Here is a 22209-nt window from a genome sequence, read left to right on the forward strand (position 1 = left end):
CACACACACACACACGCACACGTTAACTCATCATAGTTTGAGTCATCATAGTGGTCAATTTCCATCCAGCTCATTCTCAGATGCCATCCAAAGAAGCAGCACCTCATTAAGACACATACGTAACACACACATACGAACATACTTAGTATAAGTATTTTTTATTATTATGTTTCAATTCATTTTTTTTTTGGTGTGCTCAAATATGTTTCCAGTGTGTTTCAAAAGTGTGATTTAAGTAGTTAAAATGTGTTCAAAGCATAAGAGAGTGGTCAACCACACCAAAATATTTGTTAAGAATGTTCTATATTTTGCGGGTGGTATGGAACATAGCCCATGCGATGAATGCAATTTCACTGCTTAAAAAAATGGAACTGTTTGTGTTAAGGAGTCGGGAGTGGAACAATGTGATCAGTTAAACGTCAAAACTAAGGCACCGTATTTGGAGAAAAGTACTGAAAGGTTTCAACTCATATAAACATGCAACCAATCGCTGGAATCCAGCCGCTATCTAATGGACACATTTTTGAAATTCCTTACATTGAAGGCTCACTTTATTTAATCGTTATCTGCCTCTTGAAAATAGCACTTGCGCCTCAGCACAACAAAAATATCTCTTTGAAATATATGTGTTTAAAAAAGCAAAATGGGGATTGGATCTGGTATTCATGAGGGCTCAATGTTGTTGTAATTGTTATTTTTTCCCCCAACAAAGCTGTTCTAACACAGTATGTAGTACTTTTAAAAGTGATCTATTGTGGCTGGACACAAAATATCATGGCAGAAAATGGAGTCCGTATTCAACAGGATGTCACGGCAAGATCTTTTCATTTTTGCTTTTTACCAAGGTGCTCTCCAGGTATACAATGTAGGTTTGTGCACCTCCAATAACTTTTCCGACTGCTGTTTGTTTAAAATTTCTCTATGAGCTATACTATCACACAAAGTGTGAGTAGCACCAAATGTATTTGGATGGAAAACATAACGTTATAAGGATACCTTTTGTGCAAACAATCCAGATAATTAAGACTGTAACACTATGATCCAAGCTTATATTTGCACAGGGATGGCAGCGGAATCGACTAAAGTAGAGCCAAGATGAGATGAAAAAGAAGAAGCAGAAAGAACTGCTTGAGAACAGACACTTGGTCTCGTAATTTACAAAAAATAAGCCACATTTCCACAAGCAGTACACTTCAGTTTGGTAGAGTTTGAATTTTCATGAGTACTAAAAAAGTTAGCTTTGATATTGAAGGTTCTTACATTTAAAAACACACAGCTGAATTCAATGTTGTCCTCAAACTGTGGATTGGCACGAAACATGTTATGGGAATATAACATCTATCCAGCTGTTGTCTGGACCAGAAGAATGCCCCCCCCCCAAAAAAAAATAAAAATAAAAATAAAAAAATCAAGAAAGATGTCTAAAAAAGCGTATTTGGTATAGGCTGCAAAAATTGACATCGTTCACTGCAGCTATTTGTCTCATTTCACAAGTTCACACAAATTCACGTTTCTTTGATGTTAGTAATTTACTCAGGCTAGTAAGTGTGTGTGTACTTACCACCCTGACCTGCTTACTAAATGTCTGACAATACCCACGCAAAGCATCTGATTACATGGACGGACGAGCGAGCGAGCCTCACGGACGACAGCGAGCGGAAACCTGGCCTCAGCAGCAGTGAACTATAGGCTCCACTATTGGAACACGAGTGGCGGTTGACCCCTTGGGTTCGGCACAAGCAGCTAGAACCACCAGTGGCAAAACACCAAGCCCCACAGCAACGGTGGCACTCACTCACTGGTCCTCAGGGGCAGCACCAGTACAGCGGCAAATCCACCTGCCACCTCAGCAACTAACAAGCACCAAGCAAAAAGTCCTGACAAAATGCCACCCAAACATAAGCAGGACACAAAGCCAGACAATGAATACATTACACTCACGCAAATAAATGAACTACTCCAACAACAGCATGACAACTTTCAAGGATTTGTTCAGATGATAATGGACTCAACCAAGCCATGACTTGATAGATACGATTACCATGGAAGTCCAAGAGATAAAAACCAACATAAACTTGACTCAGAAAGAGGTAGATGAGACGAAGAACAACATGTTCCTTTGCTGCTTTTAAGTTGGACCTAGAAAATCAAAACTGGTCTGAGGTCTATTCAAAGAAAGATCCAAATAATGCATATGATGCATTTCAGTCTTCTATAATCTCCTTAAATGATAAACATTTTCCATTAACTAAAGTCACAAGGAAGTATCAAGGCTTAATAAGTTGTGGATGATGAAAGGTACAGAGAATGCATGTGAAAATAAAAACATTTTACATTAAACTTTTTATCAAATTGAGAACTTAAGATGCTGAAATAAAGTATAAGACACATAGGTGCATCCGTGCCTCTGTCAAAATGCTCATGACTAATGTTTAAACAAAACTGTTGAGAGGAAAAAAAAGGGGGGGGGCAGGCCAAATGAGACAGAAGAGCCGACAACTCTCAAGAAAAAGAAGTTGCATTTAAGAGACAATAATATCAGTCGTACTACTTAAGGTATGAGTTTATAGCTCGTGAACTTGCACGGCACTAGAGCGGATCTACATAATCTGTCATGCTAGGTTTGCAAACGAGGCAACATGGAGACCAAACACCTTGCATTAAAAGACAGGTCGTTGGAGTTTTTGGAAAGAAAAAAAAAATACCCCAAGACGGGACGGCTCATTGAAGAAAAGCCACCTCAGGGCTCCCACTAATTAAAATTACATTCAGGGAAATGGCATAATGGTAGATAGATATATTTAATCGTTCGCTAGGTTTGTGTTTATGCTGCTCCACCGTCTTTCGGTGAAACTGGTCGTTGGTGCGAAAAAGGGTTGGGGATCACTGCCTGAGTGGAACTGAAACCCTTCCGTATGAATATGATTACCGCTGGCCTTTGCAAGATTGGCGCACAGATTTTAATTTAGATCCATCAACAGCCTGTCTGATAAATTGGGTCATTCTTGTAAAGCGGGCCTTCTCGCTCGAAGAGGATTCAGCCTAAGGAGGAATATGCACAGCTGCTGCTCAAATGAGAGGAAAGGTATTGGAGCGCTGAGAAAGGTGAGTGAATTGGGGACATTCATGGTACCGTTTGTTGTCAACGCTAAAGTCGCAAGTCCCCACCAAAATGTACAGTTGTGACCGGTCGCTTTTCTTTGTGCATTCGAAAAGATCAAATGTGCTAGATACGGTACAATATACAACGTAACTCAATTTACTGGCTTCATAATTAACATATTGGCTTCTTGTGTTGACAAATTGATTTAAATTAAGTTTTGTATTCACCATTTTTTTTGGTGTGCCCTACTCTAAAAAATAATGTTTCGGCCACCAGATCCAGTGGAACAAAAAAAATGCCTTCCCTCTTTCACCTGAGGAAAAATACAACTGGTGCTAATGTGAATTAACAATAATACAGCCACATTCCACACAAGGCAGTTTGGTTCATCCTGTTTTGGTAAGCGTTTGCACTGAGCACGTGTGGTTGATGGCATATCAGCATAGCAGCTGGATGAGTGCTGTTAATAGCTTGACATCATAGCAGCAGGACAGCATGGAACTTTCCAGTCCATTTAGGAAGGAAGTAAACAATGAGGACACAAGCCTCAAAATATTTCAGCAGTAATTTTTTTTCACACAGTCCGTTACATCCCTAATTTGCACCCAATCACGAAAGTCTTGGTTGGGGGGAAAAAAAGGGAAAAAAGGTCTTTATTCTTTCTACCAAGCAACATCCAGTAACTAACATACAGTTACTGTGCCTCTGCAAAGCAAGTATACACTGATAGATGTTCTTGCATGAATGTTGCACCACCCAAAGAGAGGTGATCAAGTCCTTGAACCGTTCTGACTACTTTATATATATATACACACACACACACACACGTATACCAGCGGCATGCCGTGCATTTCAGACCTGGGCCTTCAATGGGGACTTAAGTGATCAAATCCAACTCTTACTACCACTATTATTAAGTTGCAAATTGACAAAATGAGCAACATTTTGACAAAGTAAATGTATTTCTGTCAATAAATGTTTAAAAATTAATGGAATTAATGGTAAATCCGAATAAACACAATAGAATGTCATTTCATTGTATTCTATGTTCAAACCAACTCAGCTTGACTGATTCCAAAATGTAAAAAAACAAACAAAAAAATTGATATCAGAGCAAGCTAGTTCTCTGAATATTGTAGTATAAACAGTGAAACAGAGGAACTTGGTTCTCTTTTTATATACAAACTTACCTTATTATCCAAATAAGCTGTTTTTTCATGCATTTGTTGCTTTACTGTTGTATATGTTAGTTACTTCATGTACAGCACTTTGTGTGCAGCGATGGCTGTTTGAAAGTGCTCTATAAATACAGTTGAGTTGAGCATTAAAATCTCTCTGTCTTTCTCCACACACACACACACACACATTAAATTTGGAAATTTTCACCTGAAATTCACCTGCTGCCAATTGTTCTTTTTAAGAACCATGTGTAACAGTTGAACATTTTGCCAAAAGCTTACGTATTCATTTTCCAAAATATCAGCTGCTCGACATGGCAGCAAGAGGTCTTCTTGGCAAGAATGTCATTTTTGAGCACGGGGGGGATTTCTGATTGAGTTTTTCAGTCAATAACGCAACAACTCGTTTGTCACGTTTTGCGTGATGGTGTAGAGGACCCCAAAAAGCAGGGAGGCAGGGAGGAGTGACCAAGATGTATTTAACAAAAATGCAAACAGGAGTACACTGTAGAAACTAACTCAAAAACTGAAAACCACAAGAAAACAAAGTAACAAACAAAAAAAACGATGAAAAAAAAACATGCACGGAGAGACACACACGATGACTCAACACCGACTGGTCGGGCAGGGAGTCCTTTTAACCAAACACTCACTAATGCCACAATGACCAACAGGTGCGCCACTGCAGGAGCCCTAAAGTGCCACCTGTTGGTCACAAACAGAACCACCCTAACATCGTTACTATTGGAGAATTGCACATACCCTCTTGCCAAGCCCCAAGGCCCTTCCTTCTCCTCTCTCAGCTCCCTCCAGTTGAACAACTTAGAACAGACAGTTAGGAATGTTTATTCCTTGATAAGTTTGGTGCACAATGAGCCTCACTAGTTGACACAAACCCGAGTTGCAAGGGGGAGTGGCAGTCGATTTCCGCAACATTTGCTAAAAATGGTTGCTAACATAACATTTATCCCACACCAATCTGAACGAATGATGTCACATTGCGAGGTGGTGGTGGACCTCAAAAAAGCAGGCAAGAGGGAGGAGCAGTGTGTATTTGAAGAAGTGTATTGATGAAACACAGAAAATTAAATCCTAAACAAACAAAGTCCAAAATATCAAACAAAAACCATGACTGAAGTCTGGCCGGGAGTCCTTTTATAGCCACTAATTACCTAATGACAAACAGGTGTGCAGCTGCAGGGAAAAGCCCCACAGTGCCACCTGTTGGTCACAAACCGAAAAATGACAAATGAAATATTTGATTTCAAAGCCTTTTCCATCTGTTTGCTGATATACAATGGTCATATTTCATGCATACAGATATACATACAGCTGCATCGGTCAAATTTAAAAACAGTTTTACAGGACGAGTGAAACTTTTAAAACAGGCTGATGTTAAAGCCAGAAAAAATAAGAAGCCTGACCACAGACACATTTTATGGTAGAACGTCAATATTTTATAACTACAGCTTCTCGGCCAAAACTTGGGAAAAGGCACCTCACTCAAGAAGATATCCAGTGTGTTCATTTCAGATTTCACAACAAAATCATTTTGCTAAATAATTACAGTAATATTAATATAGAATGGATACAAAAAATGGCAAGTTGTGAGATCGGAAAAAAAAAATCTGACCAATATAGATACATACCGTATATATATACCTGTATATATATACATACAGTATATATATCGTCACCAAGGGGTGAGATGAGGATAAAATATATATATATATATATATATATATATATATATACAGGCATATAGAAATAAAATCCTCGTCTTACCCCTCGGGTGGTGTCCGTCCCTCATTCAGCTCGGGTCCTCTACCAGAGGCCAGGAAGTTTGAGGGTTCTGCGCAGTATCCTTGCTGTTCCCAGCACTGCATATTTCTGGACTGAGATGTCCGATGTTGTTCCCGGGATCTGTTGCAACCACTCATCTAGTTTGGGGGTCACTGCCCCGAGTGCTCCGACCACCACAGGCACGACTGTCACCTTTACCTTCCAGGATCTCTCCAGCTCCTCTCTGAGCCCTTGGTATTTCTCGAGTTTCTCGTGTTCCTTCTTTCTGATGTTTTCATCACTTGGGGCCGCTACATCCACTACAACGGCTTTCCTCTGCCCTTTATCTATGATCACGATATCGGGTTGGTTCGCCATTACCATCTTGTCAGTCTGGATCTGGAAGTCCCACAGGATCTTCGCTCTGTCATTCTCCACCACCTTCGAAGGTGTTTCCCATTTTGACCTTGGGGTTTCCAGTCCATACTCCGCACAGATGTTTCGGTAGACTATGCCAGCCACCTGGTTATGGCGTTCCATGTAGGCTTTCCCTGCCAGCATCTTACACCCTGCAGTTATACGTTGGATCATCTCAGGTGCCTCTTTGCACAACCTACACCTTGGGGCTTGTCTGGTGTGGTATATCTGGGTCTCAATGGCTCTGGTGCTCAGGGCCTGCTCCTGAGCAGCCAGGATTAGTGCCTCTGTGCTGTCCTTCAGGCCAGCCCTCTCGAGCCACTGATAGGACTTCTTGAGATCAGCCACTTCAGTTATGGTCCGGTGGTACATTCCGTGTAGGGGCTTGTCCTCCCATGATGGTCCCTCTTCCAGCGCCTCATCCTCTGTTCCCCATTGTCTGAGACATTCTCTGAGGACGTCATCCATTGGAGCCTTCTCCTTGATGTATTCCTGGAGCTTGGATGTTTCATCCTGGACAGTGGCTCTCACACTCACTAGTCCCCGGCCTCCTTCCTTTCGGCTTCCGTACAGTCTCAGGGTGCTGGATTTGGGATGGAACCCTCCATGCATGGTTAGGAGCTTTCGGGTCTTAACGTCCGTGGTCTGAATCTCTTCCTTTGGCCACCTCATTATTCCTGCAGGGTATCTGATCACTGGCAGGGCATAGCTGTTTATTGCCTGGGTCTTATTCTTGCCATTGAGCTGGCTTCTTAGGACTTGCCTCACTCGCTGGAGGTATTTGGCCGTAGCCGCTTTCCTTGTTGCCAGTTCGAGGTTGCCATTGGCTTGTGGGATACCGAGGTACTTGTAGCTGTCCTCAATGTCTGCTATTGTTCCTTCAGGGAGTGAGACCCCTTCAGTGCGGACTACCTTTCCTCTCTTAGTCACCATCCGACTCCATTTCTCAAGCCCGAATGACATCCCGATGTCGCTGCTGTAGATCCTGGTTGTGTGGATCAGGGAGTCTATGCCCCTTTCGCTCTTAGCATACAGCTTTATGTCATCCATGTAGAGGAGGTGACTGATCGTAGCTCCATTTCTGAGGCGGTATCCATAGCCTGTCTTGGTGATTACTTGGCTTAGGGGGTTCGGTCCTATGCAGAACAGCAGTGGGGAGAGTGCATCACCTTGGTATATGCCACATTTGATGGGCACTTGGGTAAGTGTATCAATCCAGGCTGTGCACAGGTTGGTATGTCGGGACCTGCAGTCTAGTGCGACTGTTCTGTCTACCAGGAGCTGATGTTTGGCTCCTCTGGTATCTCTACCAATGCCCTTCTGTGCTTCGCTCATGTATTGATCCATGTGTCCACTTATCTTAGCCGCAATGATGCCTGACATGAGCTTCCATGTTGTGGAGAGACAGGTTATTGGCCGATAGTTGGATGGCACTGCACCCTCTCTCTCTCTCTCTCTCTCTCTCTCTCTCTCTCTCTCTCTCTCTCTCTCTCTCTCTCTCTCTCTATATATATATATATATATATATATATATATATATATATGTGTGTGTGTGTATTAATGTATTTATTACACCATTATTGTGACCTATAACTTGGACACCTGAATCAAAATGAGAATCAAATATTCTCGATAAGGGTGAGAGTAAACCTCAACTAATCTGTAGGCACCAGTATGATGCGGCTGTGTTCGGAAGTAAGCAGCCAGTCACGCTCAAACTTATGTTGAATGAGAGCCAGCACACAACTACCATCACATCAAGTGCCTCTGATAAAAGCCTAAATAAATTCCAGCTTTTCTTGAAGGCTTCTCATGGTGTTTTGTTTGCTTTCTGGCTTAAACAAACTGCAATTGGGAAATGTGCCGATTCCCTGCACCTTGACTAAGGCGCCATTTCCAGCCTCTGTTCATGATGTTGCCACCACCATAATGCGCCGTAGTGATGATCAGTGTTTCTTTTGCACTCAACATATCTTTTAGAAATATTGTCGAAAATACTTTAATGTGTTTTTCAGGTGAATTTTACAATATACAGATGAATAAATACTGGAGGGAAAAAAAAGATTTTTTTCTCTCGTAGTTGAATTTCACAAAAGCTAAAAAAAGCCTACCATTTGAACAAGGCTGTGGAGACTTTTTTTATCCACTGTTGCTCCCCTCGCCTCCTTTTTTTAAATTTTATTGACTGTGTTGAGTGTGTTCACATAAATACATATCTAGTATATTTTTTGGTGTAATGTTACCCCCCCCCCACCCCTCCACCCCCCAAACAAACAAACAAAAAAAACAAACATGTCTGTGCACATGCCTGCGTATTGTCCAGCTAGCAATAGGGGCAGGGAAGGACTTGGTTCTCCTGAAGGAACAGATGGTCTTAAATCTGGAGGGATGATCATAGGGAGGATGGAGGTCAGAAACCAGCAAGGGAGAGGGGGTTGGTTCGGTGGGGGTGGAGAAGAGGGGAGAGAAGGCGGAACGAAAGCTGCAAGGAATGATCAGAGTGGCTTGATGTCAGAAAAGGCGATGCAGCAAGGTTTGAAATGAGGATTGGTATTTGGAGAAGAAAGGAGATGATCAAGGGGGGAGGGTTTGCAGGCAAAATGAAAGAGAATGGGGAAATTGAGGTCTAATGGCGGAATGGATATCTAAATCTATATTGTCGAAAAGGGATCACAGAGGTAGGGATATACATGGCGGGATGATAGATGGTGTGATTATGGGAATAAAAAAGGACAGATACAGGAGATTAAGCGAGGGGCACAGGTGAAGACTCCGGGCTGAAAGGGTAAACTCGCCATATGCAGTGATTAAAGGAAAAACACAGTCATCATGATACATTGTTTGTGCAATTAAGATTTGCGGTCTTGTATTTCCAATCCAAATGCTGTGACTGCCTCAACAAAACACTGAACATAGTTTTGGGAAAATGTTTTGATTATTGTAATACTTAAGACCCTTGAACTACATGTTTTTCCATTACTTCCTGCTTTACAAAACATGATATAATAAATAGGACACATCGACTTGATACTCCAGAGGTTTAGGGGTGTTCAACAGGCAGACAGGCAAGATCAATTCCACCGTTTTCTGCATTTTAATGCAATTTCAGTCCCACATTAATATAAAATAACATAATACCAAAATCTGTGAGTCAACCATCAAATCTGAAAAAGGATATTCAAATTTTGATCCACAGCACAAGAGGAATGAAATTGAATTGAAAAAAATCAAACAAACATGCCATAACCCTACTAATCTCTGAGGGAAACTTATTCATTTTGATACAGCAGAACATTTACGTACAGTAAGCAGTAGGCCAAAATTTTTATTTGTTTATTTTTGTGTGTAGCCTCCTGAAAATATATTGAAATAAATTATATATATATATATATATATATATATGGGCAGTGACCCCCAAACTAGATGAGTGGTTGCAACAGATCCCGGGAACAACATTGGACATCTCAGTCCAGAAATGTGCAGTGCTGGGAACAGCAAGGATACTGTGCAGACCCCCCAAGCTTCCTGGCCTCTGGTAGAGGACCCGAGCTGAATGAGGGACCGACACCACCCGAGGGGTGAGACGAGGATTTTTTTAAATTTTTAATTGTATACTGTATATATATATATATATATATATACTCAGAGAATGTCTCAGACAATGGGGAACAGAGGATGATGTGCTGGAAGAGGGACCATCATGGGAGGACAACCCCCTACACGGGATGTACCACCGGACCATAACTGAAGTGGCTGATCTCAAGAAGTCCTATCAGTGGCTAGAGAGGGCTGGCCTGAAGGACAGCACTGAGGCACTCATCCTGGCTGCTCAGGAGCAGGCCCTGAGCACCAAAGCCATTGAGGCCCAGATATACCATGCCAGACAATACCCAAGGTTTAGGTTGTGCAAAGAGGCACCTGAGACGATCCAACACATAACTGCAGGGTGTAAGATGCTGGCAGGGAAAGCCTACGTGGAACGCCATAACCAGGTGGCTGGCATAGTCTACCGAAAAATCTGTGCGGAGTATGGACTGGAAACCCCAAGGTCAAAATGGGAAACACCTCCGAAGGTGGTGGAGGATGACAGAGCGAAGATCCTGTGGGACTTCCAGATCTAGACTGACAAGATGGTAATGGCGAACCAACCAGATATCGTGATCATAGATAAAGGGCAGAGGAAAGCCGTTGTAGTGGATGTAGCGGTCCCACGTGATGGAAACATCAGAAAGAAGGAACACGAGAAACTCGAGAAATACCAAGGGCTCAGAGAGGAGCTGGAGAGAGCCTGGAAGGTAAAGGTGACAGTCGTGCCTGTGGTGGTCGGAGCACTCGGGGCAGTGACCCCCAAACTAGATGAGTGGTTGCAACAGATCCCGGGAACAACATCGGACATCTCAGTCCAGAAATGTGCAGTGCTGGTAACACCAAGGATACTGCGCAGAACCCTCAGGCTTCCTGGCCTCTGGTAGAGGACACCACCCGAGGGGTGAGACGAGGATTTTTTTTAAATATATATATATATATATATATATATATATATATATATATATATATATATACACACACACACACACACATACACACGCCGGTATATATATATAATTCCTGAAATGAATTAAACACATATCTCAGGGAGCGCTGTACCTACTTTTGAATTCTTTAATAAGACACACTTTCGTTAGTGTTTTTTGGGGTTTGTTTGTTTGTAAGCTGTTCCTGAAGTAAGTTGCGCTTTAAGATGTCTAATTGCCCCCAAAACGTAATGCTGTACATGCAGTACATTTCATGATTTCTGACATTCTGGCTGGTAAAAGACTTCAGGTGATATGTGACTTTTGACGATGCCGTTAAACACTCCATTCATTTCAGCATGTGAAAAAGAATCATTTTTTGAAAACGTTACGTTTTCATAAGGTCAGAAAAAAAATACAAACAACATTTTGAGTTATTAGAATTAATTCAGCACGCAGCAGTGGACTCTGTGGGACCCCAAACAATGAGCCAATAAAGTAAATGTCAACCAAACACAGCATTAACTGTTTATTCATACACTGTTAAAGGTTACTTTTCGCCATCACAATGATTCAGTCACCATCCCAACCTCTTTGAGTGTTGTTGAAAATTCAATCACTAAAGAGCACAATGCAGTAGGCCTCAGTCACCACTTCACCCAAAGAAAGGTCATTAAAAAACAGTCTTTGATTCACACGGCATTCTCCAGCAGCTGGATTGGTCATGTTGGTGCTCTTGCAGCATTATCCTGTTAAGGGGAAAGCAAAGGCAGTGTTGATCAATCTACAAAATACCCCATCAATGAGCCCAAATTGACATTTGAAGTCATGCAAACTAAGTTACAACAGTGAGGATGTCCAGATAACAATCCAAAGATGAAGAATACAGCCCAAACATAAACTCATCAGTTCTTATGAATTTGCTTGTTTACACATTAGAAACACATTTTTAAGCAGCCAAAGCGCATTTTTCTGAGGGGAGCGCAAAGCATCATGCGCAATGTGATAACATTGCGCGTGATGCTGTCACAAGTAACGACAGAATGCGGTCCGTTGGCACATACCTTGATGACAATAACTTCACATTTCACTTCACCCATGTCTCTCTATGTGTGCAACAGTCTCAGGGTAAAGATTAGGGATGGACAATAACTATCAGACCAATATTGGGGAAAAATGGCATTCATTTATTGGTCCAAGATCAATGAAATTGGATCGATAACAACAGCTTTAAGATTGTAAGAGCACCAAGTGCCGAGCCTGTGCTGCATGACGTAGCACATTCATACAGGTATATAATATAAAATTATACAATATACATTATATATATATATATATATATATATATATATAATTTCATTTAATTTGCAGCAGACAATACTTTGCAGACAAGTCTTAACCAAAACGCAAATGACTGGCTCAGCTTGAAGCCACTACGGCTGAGGACGACAACATGCAGAAGATGACAGTGAATTCATAAAATGTGTCCTGTTCACACACAGGAACAGCAATCTGCGAGGCTTTCAAAATCATGATTCAGCACTGGAACATAAACAATAATATTATATGGTATATGTTGTCCTGAGCACGTAATACGATCTAGGCCTTCGCGTGCCGTGAGAGATCACGTGGTCTCCACCCCAAAACAACTTTGAAAATGTCATTAAGCTACAATTCATTTCCTGATGCGTCATCTGCGAGAGTTTGCCTTTTTTTCTTTTTTTTTTTGCTGCGTCTTGTGTGCTTTTGAAAATGAAGTCAAATTTCCGCAATGGGAAACTTGATCAAAGAATTCTGTGTCATGAGATTATTTGCCATTCGGTTTGGCCTGTGCCAAGAATATTGATTCATATTTTATCATGGATATTGTATCGCAAATGAATTTGGCTACATAAGGAAATTAAAAATTATTTGATGGTTCAACTTTTTTTTTTTGCATTCGGTCATCAGTATCAATTTGGAGGAGCAGAAAGTTTTTAGTGGAAATTAAAACAAAAACTGCATAACACACTTTAAGAGCATTCTCAAAGTGCTGCACCTATGGGAACAATGCACCACCAGTCTGAAAAATGAATCTCCCCTGGTATTGCAAGTGACAATACAATAATGTAAAATGGATCATGTCAAAACACAATAGAGACATACTTCTAATCTAATGTGACAGACAGCACAGATTGTTCACATATTTAACTGTGTTGGAAAATTTATTATTTTTCTTGGAATTATTTGCTCACCACCGTGAACTAAAATAGAACAATTCAATTGAGGTTTCCAGGGTAACTACAGCCCTTCTTCAACAGCAGCAACAAAGGGAAGCCCAGTCAGAAGCTTTAGCCCTCCATCCTTTTCTAATAAGCTCTCCTTTTTGTTTATCATATTTTAATTCAATTGTTGACAAAGTTCAGATTTATAGACAGATAATGTATGCCGAGGGCGGCCCGGTAGTCCAGTGGTTAGCACGTCGGCTTCACAGTGCTCAAATTTTTCAAAAACCCAAATTTTTTACAGCAAATGGTCACGGCTTCCCGTGAGCATCAGCTTTGTGCCCAGACTTCACTCTGAGTAAGTCAATTTATGATTAAAGGTTGACAATAATCATTATTTCAGCATTTATACTTTGGGGGTATTTTTGGTTGGTGGGGGGAACTGAGATGTAAAATGGGTGACTTAGCTTAATAAAGGTTGGAGAAACTGCCTTCAAAAACAGAACAAATGCCATCTAAATACTTTTGCGATTTTAATTACAAGATTATTAAATTATATGGGTAGAAATGCGATTCAATCAGCCAACGAGTACCCGAAACCTCCAAGGCAGTGGATAACTGACGATGATTAATTATTTTTACAAAAACATCCCAGTAAATAAATGATTTGTTTACCAGCAAAGACAGTGCAAGAAGGTCAAAACAATCACAGCAGACAATGAGATCAAAGTCGGTGTGTTTGAAGGTAAACAAGGCCAAGAAAACGCCTTTAACTGGATGGTTGATGACTGCATCATACTATTGTGTACTGCTGAGGCTTCCATTCACATTTTCAGCAACCATCACTCTTTTTTACGTCTTTTTTTTTCTCTTTCCCTTGCCTTCCCAGTCCGTCTCTGTAACCACGGCCTTAGGGCTGTGTGACTGAGCGGTCGAGGTTAACACTACCCTGAAGAAAGGAGCAATTTTTAAATGAGGCAGAGGTGACGATGAGAGGGTGAAACAAGCAGATGAAGGAGACGAGGAAGGGAGATGTACAAGAGGGGAGACAGACATGATTGCGGTGGAGAGGGAGACATGACCTCAAAGTTAAACTTCGATTCAGTTCTCTCTTCCTTCAGGGGTAGTGTTACAAACGTCTGCATACACACCGTTCAATAATGTCGTCTCGGATGTAACACTGTTATGTTGTTTAAATGGGTGTGTCACCTGGTTTTGACCCTCATTGGTGTCGATTTGAAATTGAAACCACACCCTTGAAGTTTGTTGGTTTGAGTCTAGACAATTTTCTTCAGCATCATTTTCCTTCGTGCTTGGAAGACGGAATCAAACTTCCTTGGTTATCACTTCAGACGCGAGGCAATAGGAAATCTCAAAAGCTCTGAGGTGAATCAGTCCCGACTTGGTTGGCGCTTTGTTCAAAGATGTTGGACATAATAGCTTTAAGCAGACATAGGAGCCAGCCAAAGTTCCTTCTTCCGACTGTATTGGAACCACATCACCAGGACCCTTCATGCAAATAAGTTTCATGTCATTCAATGTCATGCACAAACTCACCTCGTGATGTCTGATGTTTAATTTAGCTGGTGAATGCATGCTTTGAGCTGATATGATCAACACTATGTTGCTCGGTCTTCATAGACTTGGACTTTTGCTGTCTTTTTGCAATTTTAAACTTTTAAACTCTGCACTGTGAGGCAGATGTGCTAACCATTCGACCTTTTTACTTGTGATTGTCGAAAAGAAAACAACCCAAATTTTTAAGCGACGACGACATGGCATAGCTTTCGTTCACACAATGAGAAATAGCAGATAGTTGATCACTCCTCAGACATTTTGAGTGTTCAAGAGTGTTTGATTTGTTCTCAAGCTATTTTCACCACTTCAAAATGGTTAATATTGCTGAAAAATAACAGACCAGGTGGGAACAGACACATACTATGCCTGATATCAGTCTGACAATGTAGTTTCCGCCCTAAATGTGGGCTTTCCAAAATCTGCAGGAAAAAAAAAACGACAGAAAAGGAGCCTAAAATCACATTTTTTGTTTTTTTTTAGATGGGGGATTTCAATTCCAAGTCTTCAATTAACACTGTGGATGGAACTGTGTGGCACTGTTAACCACAAGTCCACCAGATTGCCCATTTTGCAAACTAAAAAAAGTTTAAAGTTCAAGAAATAAATAAATACAGGTGGGAATCCTATATCTGAGACCATTACACTGACCACTATTAGGAACACCTCCACAAATTAATTATTAATTCAATTGCTGGATTACCAGTTCTTGATGATGAACCTTCATGATGATATTCAAAACAATTCTCTGCTAATAATGATGTGGAAAACAACTGTAAATAGCACTGCGATTTATCCATTCTGTATTTATATTGCACTTAATTGAACGGTGTTTGTTTGTTTTTTCTTCTTTCTGCCTACATTCTTGCTGCTGGAGGCTGTAAATTTGCCCAGTGTGGGACAAATAAAGGATATCTTATCTTAATAAACAATCAAAATGAGATGATGTTTTTGCACCTTTGCTGGTAGAGCTCTTGAACTGGATGACATGCGATTCTGAGCCCGTGCCTGACGTTGTTGCTTCCACAGTTAAATTTCATTGACTGGAGAGAGATGACGAGCCCACCTTACAGTGGATCATAAATCACACAAAACTTCTGGAAAAAAAGATCACAGAGTAAAACATCTGCATCGGCTTCTTGCAGCATTTCTATTAGACATACAGAACTAATGGGGCGTTAGATGTGCTTTTCTGATGGAGCTGTGTGGAAAGATCCAAGGTCAGAGGCCAAAACTTGTCTCTGTGCCCCCACCGCGCTGGGTGAGACAGTAGACTTTGCCCCTGGGCTTGAATTTCTTTGACCTAATAAGCACTTTGATAGCCAGACCCCCACCCCAGCACTGACCTTGTTCTCCTTCACATCCTAACATCTTCCTTGATTTCTCAATTCCTGCCCTCAAGATATATCTCGTCTAAATGTATTAACATTTTAACTTTATAGCAATGGTTGCAGAAATTACATTTTTGGCATTGCTTGCGCTTCAAACAATAGGTCAATATTTTTTTCAAAGGAAGGTCAGTCTGTTTTGGCCAATTTGTTTTGGGGCATTTTCTTTAGAAAGCATTTTACTATTCACAATGCAGTTGCCCAAATTACAACAACAAGATGTGAGAGATAAAGGAAAGCAAGCACAGCCACAGCCAGTGTCTTTGAAAAGAGAGTTTGGCAGGAGGTAGCAAAGCTTCATGCATGTGAGACAGATGCTACTCAACGTGTTTATTTTTTATGCTGACATTTACACATCATGAACTATACCGTCATGTATGGCTCACAACTCATAAGCACATGGCCATCCTATATTCAGCAGAAAACAAGGAGGGCAATAACTTTTTCTTGTCTTTAAACACTTTTGTTTTTAAGCTTTCCAAATGAACACACCAACATCGTCATCATGCTGAAAAGGTCTATGTGACAAAGCGCTGCCAGTCATGCTGCTCATTCGTCAACTCTGGCACGCGGTGTTATATGAAATTGCTTCGAGAAAACACAATAGACTGCCTAATCACCTGACAACAAGGAGCCATCGTGCTGTATTGTGACTTTGAAGCATGTCCCTCTACCCAGAGGGCAGAGACATCTTGCAATCAAAGGCATGCCACTCAAGAGTCAGATATGCAAGATGTCTAAGCTCGAGATGTAACCAGCCTGAAAGTCATACGCAGTAGAGACGCCATACTTGACCATGAGTTATTCCCACAATGAAACCTACCCATAATCACCGACTTGTGCTTAATGGTACGTTTTAAAATGTGTAGCACACTCATGCTATGTGCATAGTGGTAAAATGATTCGCTTATAATTAATTCATTTAAAACATAATTACTGTACCTCCTGATTATTTGGTCTTTCTAATTTTGCAGGGCACATTTTCATTCACTGTGGCACAACAGCTTATTATGAAGGACAGAATCTGCATTGTGTTTTGGGTGTTGTCGGAGGCAGAAAGAGCCAATCCAGTGAAGGCATATGAAGAAAGCCAATTACCGGTATGTGTTTGGAGCGACAATTTTGAATGAGCCGGAAGGTGAGAAAGAAAACAACAGAGAGGAAGGGGAAAATTGTATTCGTCACAAATAAAAGAAACACAAATTACAGAGGACAGAACCGGGATGACGTAAATAGATTTTGAAGTGAGCTGTACACAAGGAGGCTAATAATCATATACTGTAGTTTAACTGCAAGCATTTGATGGGTTTTGCAAACAATGAATACTTACTTAAATAATGAGGAGGGAGGAGTGTCGTTGGCATGGAGTGCAGATGTGTATTTGGACCTGAGAGTCGACACTTGGAATTGAAGCGGAGCATACGTGTGTGCGCATTTCGAGCATGATGTCATGATGATCCACTGGTGAAAGTACACGTACCTCTTTCATCTAGAACTGCTTCAAACAACAAGGCATATGCTGGAATATGGTGATGACTGCATGACCCAGTGTTATATGACCGTAGTTTGTTATTTTATGTAAACTATTCAGTCAAGCGCTTTGTTGCACCTGCCGCACGCACTCAACTCAACGCGGTGCTGTTAGAGCAGTCACCTGTGATTTACAACACCCCAAAAATCTGAAAGTAGGACTAAGATTTTATATCTACGTAAACTTGCAAATCAGAAAACGCATTATCAATTACAATGACACATGAGTCATTACTGCTTTAAAAAAAAATGCCTTCATGAAGCACAATATGGGAGGGAAAAAAAATACATTTGCCACACTTTTTTTCCAGTGGCTGTACTGTAACTTTTTTTTTTTTTTTTTTTGTCAATGGTAGTTGAGTGCATACTTTTCTCAAGGACATGAGTGGATTCAGGGAACTTATTCAGCTCTTTACATGGCCACATTTTTATTCAGTAAGATGCCATGACAATCTCGCGTAGATACCGGTAATAAAACACTGATATGAATAAAAGCCCTGGCTTTTTGTAGTTTATACCAAAAGAAGGACCGGCCTTACCAAAGAGTGTTCAGTCACGTGTGTTCGCTTATTGTATTTTTTTTTTCCAGCACAAAATGAGATACAGAATGTAAAAGCAATATGCCGTGATGATCACAAAACACTGCTTTTACACTCTATTTTAGATTAAAACAAAGTACCCTACAGATGTCTCTTGTCTTGACTGTTTCAGTCTTCCAAAAAGAAAATGAACACAGTGACAAGTAGCGGAGAAGCTCATCGTTACAAGCGTCAAGTCATGAAACATGACAATACATGAAGGAGCGAGCATATGAAGATTCACATCATATTAAAAAGGCAATCCTTAATACGTGTGCAACTGTACAAAAAAGAACCGTGGCATTATCGTTTGATGCTAATATAATTAACTACTCTGTTCTGAAAGACATTTTGAGATTAATAGTGTCCCATCTTCATAAATAAGAAGTATGCTACAGAATTTAAATGTTCAAATGTTGATTACCGGTAATTAATGAGAGAGAAAAAAATATTAAAGTAAAAACAGCATTGTTCTATTTCTGCACTGCGGGCACACCCATTGCCGTGTTCCAGATCATGCTAATAACACTCAACAATAGATGTATGTGTCAGGAAGGCAAAAACACAGTCTTGGAAATCAACCCAGACTCAACAAAATTGATAAATCAAATATAATTGAGGCGGCCCGGTAGTCCAGTGGTTTGCACGTCGGCTTCACAGTGCGGAGGTACCGGGTTCGATTCCAGCTCCGGCCTACCTGTGTGGAGTTTGCATGTTCTCCCCGGGCCTGCGTGGGTTTTCTCTGGGTGCTCCGATTTCCTCCCACATTCCAAAAACATGCATGGCAGGCTGATTGGACGCTCTAAATTGTCCCTACGTGTGAGTGTGGGCGTGGATGGTTGTTCGTCTCTGTGTGCCCTGCGATTGGCTGGCAACTGATTCAGGGTGTCCCCCGCCTACTGCCCGGAGACGGCTGGGATAGGCTCCAGCACCCCCCGCGACCCTATTGAGGATCAAGCGGTTCGGAAAATGGATGGATGGAATATAATTGATCAAACCAAGGAAAGAGAATGAATGTAAATTTGCGTTGGGAAATGTAAATTAATGACACAGAGTCTGCATTAAAAAAAAAAGTAGTATTCAAAAACGAAGTCTGATTTATTGTATTTGTTGTCAACCTCCTCAGTTCTCTGTTTACATGCAAGCACCTTCCATTCGAGATGACATTTGAAGAGTTGGGGAAAACAACAGAGAAGAGAGGAGGGACAAATATTTGGAGACATGAGATGAATCCTCCTTGATGTCCTCATTTCATGGTGACAGCAGTTAAAGATGACATCACTGATATCCCGTATGCCACACCCTTTGTTCAGAGCCCATATTTGGAGCGTCTAAATTATAAATATATCAAGTGTTGTAAACAAAGAGGTGGACACAGTGGTGGATGAAGGAAAACACCACCACCACCAAATTTCCAGACCGAATCTAAAGTACAAAATACAATTTTAAAAAACAAAAAACAAACAAAAAAAACACTCAAAGAGTTTATAACTGACTTCACTGTGCATGCTGCCTGGACATCGATCACACACGGAGAAGAAGGAGGCACCACTGCAGAACTCAGTTGACTGGCTTAAGCAATCAAACGTGAAACACAGAGTGGATGTTGAGGGATGGCGGCAGCCCAATGGCAGCAGGGTTAATGACTGAGTCGATTTTATAGACATAGATACATTTTGGACGCAGTTTCTGCGTCAACATTGCCAAGTGCAAGTCTCATGTGGAGAGCCAAACCTCATGTCCAAAACGGTAGTCACGAGCCAGAATCCAGGTGTGGGTGACAAGCTTCCATTTGCGAACAGCAGTACAAGACAGGGTGACACAATTTTCCCACCAGACACAATGGAATGTGAACCAATGGAAAGTATATTTCCATTTCCATTGAGGGGATACACAAGGGACTGATGGCCATAAGATGTGTTGAAAAGAGACATACCTGTGATCAACCAGACAAGAGAGTTATTTTTTCTTTAACAAAAATGACATTGAGGCGACTGAAACCAATCCCTGAATAAGGTGTTTTTTTTCTTTCTTATACATAGAAAAAAAAAAAGAAGTGCCCAGCTACAATGAGGACGGCGAATGAGACCAGAAAAGCGAGACAAGGAGCTATTCACTTTTTAAGAGCTTCCTAGTCAGGTTTTAGAAATATGGTACAGTTTGGATTTTGAAACGATTAGACTTTTCAGAAACATGAGAACCTAGAAGTGTCCAAATTCTCTGTAAACTACAGAAGGAAGGTCATAGAAGAAAAGGGGCGCATGGCCTTAGAACACCAAGACAGACCTCGACCTCCCAAATCCTACAAACGCCTCCTTGGCAACACAATGCAATGGCTGCAGCAATGGCGACGTCAGCGAACAAGAAGAAGCAAGAAACACATACAGTACATTGAAGTAATATTTATTGAGGTTCATAGTGCTGACATGTGTGGTTTAATCTGATGCCCCACACTTAAGTACAATTAAATATTTTGAGTTACTGATAAACACTCACGATGGACCGGGCTGCCACACCAAAAACAATAATGATGCTCAAAGTCATGTTGAAGAGTATTGTTGCTTCTGAGTGCTGTGATAAACTGAGGTTCATGCATGACACTGTCGTTTGGTGCAATTCTGTGGTCTAAACGTTGTTGGTGAACGCTCGCGACAGAGCGGCACGCCATCGGAGCTAAACATAGTAACACTGATGTGAGACGCTAGGCTGCTTCTGAATTCAGTGGCATCTGTTTTTCATTGTTTTGCTGTTTAATCAATCATGTAATCTACTAATTACTTGTAAAGTCTGTTGGCTGCTGTCATTGTTTTATTGCTCGGAATATGAGAGGGAGTGTAACATGCAAATTTGTCATCTATACACGTGTGCTCTTCAGTTGTGTTGTTTTCAGTCATGGGGGATATTTGTGGCCTCCTTTATTTATTTATCATTTGTTTGTTTCGGGAAAGTGTTAGAAATGCTGGGGAATGAGGGAAAGGTGATGGGACAACAAGCCGGGGAAAAAAAGGGAAACTCCCAAACAGAACAACAGTACACAAGTTAGTTTTCCAGCTTTACCCCTAAAACGCTATGGGGAACGAACTTTGGAAATGTTACGAATTAGACTATTTTGTAGTTGTTTGTGTCTTGAAGGACCTCCCAAAACAGGCTAAGGGACTGACAGAGGGGGAAATACCGTCGCCACCTAGCAGTATTATGAAGACATGCCCAAGGCACTGGGTGGCAAGCCATCAATACAGCCACCATTGTTGGTGGCATCGCTGGAGGGTCCCTCAACGAGCGTGGTGATTTCAAAAGACCAATCAACCTCCGAAACAGCGTTTAACTCCAAATTGCCAGAAATTTGGGACACACAAGAATGTTGAAAATTTCACTAAGTCAAAAATTTTGGAAGCCCGGTTTTATTCATCGTTGGGAAACAAAACACATCAACAATTCAATGAGAGTAAATGAAATACATCCACACACGCATTTTGACTTATCCGATGTCATCTGAAATTAGTGCAGCTAGTCTGTCCCTCACTGTGTTCGCTGATGTTTAATGGCTTGCAGCAGGTTCACATGGAGGCTGTGGATCAAGGTCATCTCCTTCAAAATCCGCCCAATATTCAATATGTCCCCATTGCTCACGCATTCATTGTGCAAAAATGCACAGGAGGCGATGACCAGAGATGCAACGGTGGGCTTTACTTCGAGAGCTCGGAAAAGCGGTGACCTCCATCTCGTCTTCATCATGTCAACCGTTTTCTCGATTATGCTGTGTGCTCTGGAGTGGTAGTAGGTGAATTGCTGCTGGAGTCTTCTGTGAACTAGTTGCTTGAATGGTGTAATCAGGCAGCAGGTTGCAGACAGGGGTAGTCACCAAGACCTAGGTCCTAGGACCTAGTAGGATGTAGCCAGGTGGGGGAAAACATTGAGGTCTGTAGAATGGGTTGCTCTT

Source organism: Hippocampus guttulatus, chromosome 9, assembly GCF_054856545.1.
Source record: "Hippocampus guttulatus isolate MCC_2025c chromosome 9, RoL_Hgut_1.0, whole genome shotgun sequence".
In the NCBI taxonomy this organism is placed as follows: Eukaryota; Metazoa; Chordata; class Actinopteri; order Syngnathiformes; family Syngnathidae; genus Hippocampus; species Hippocampus guttulatus.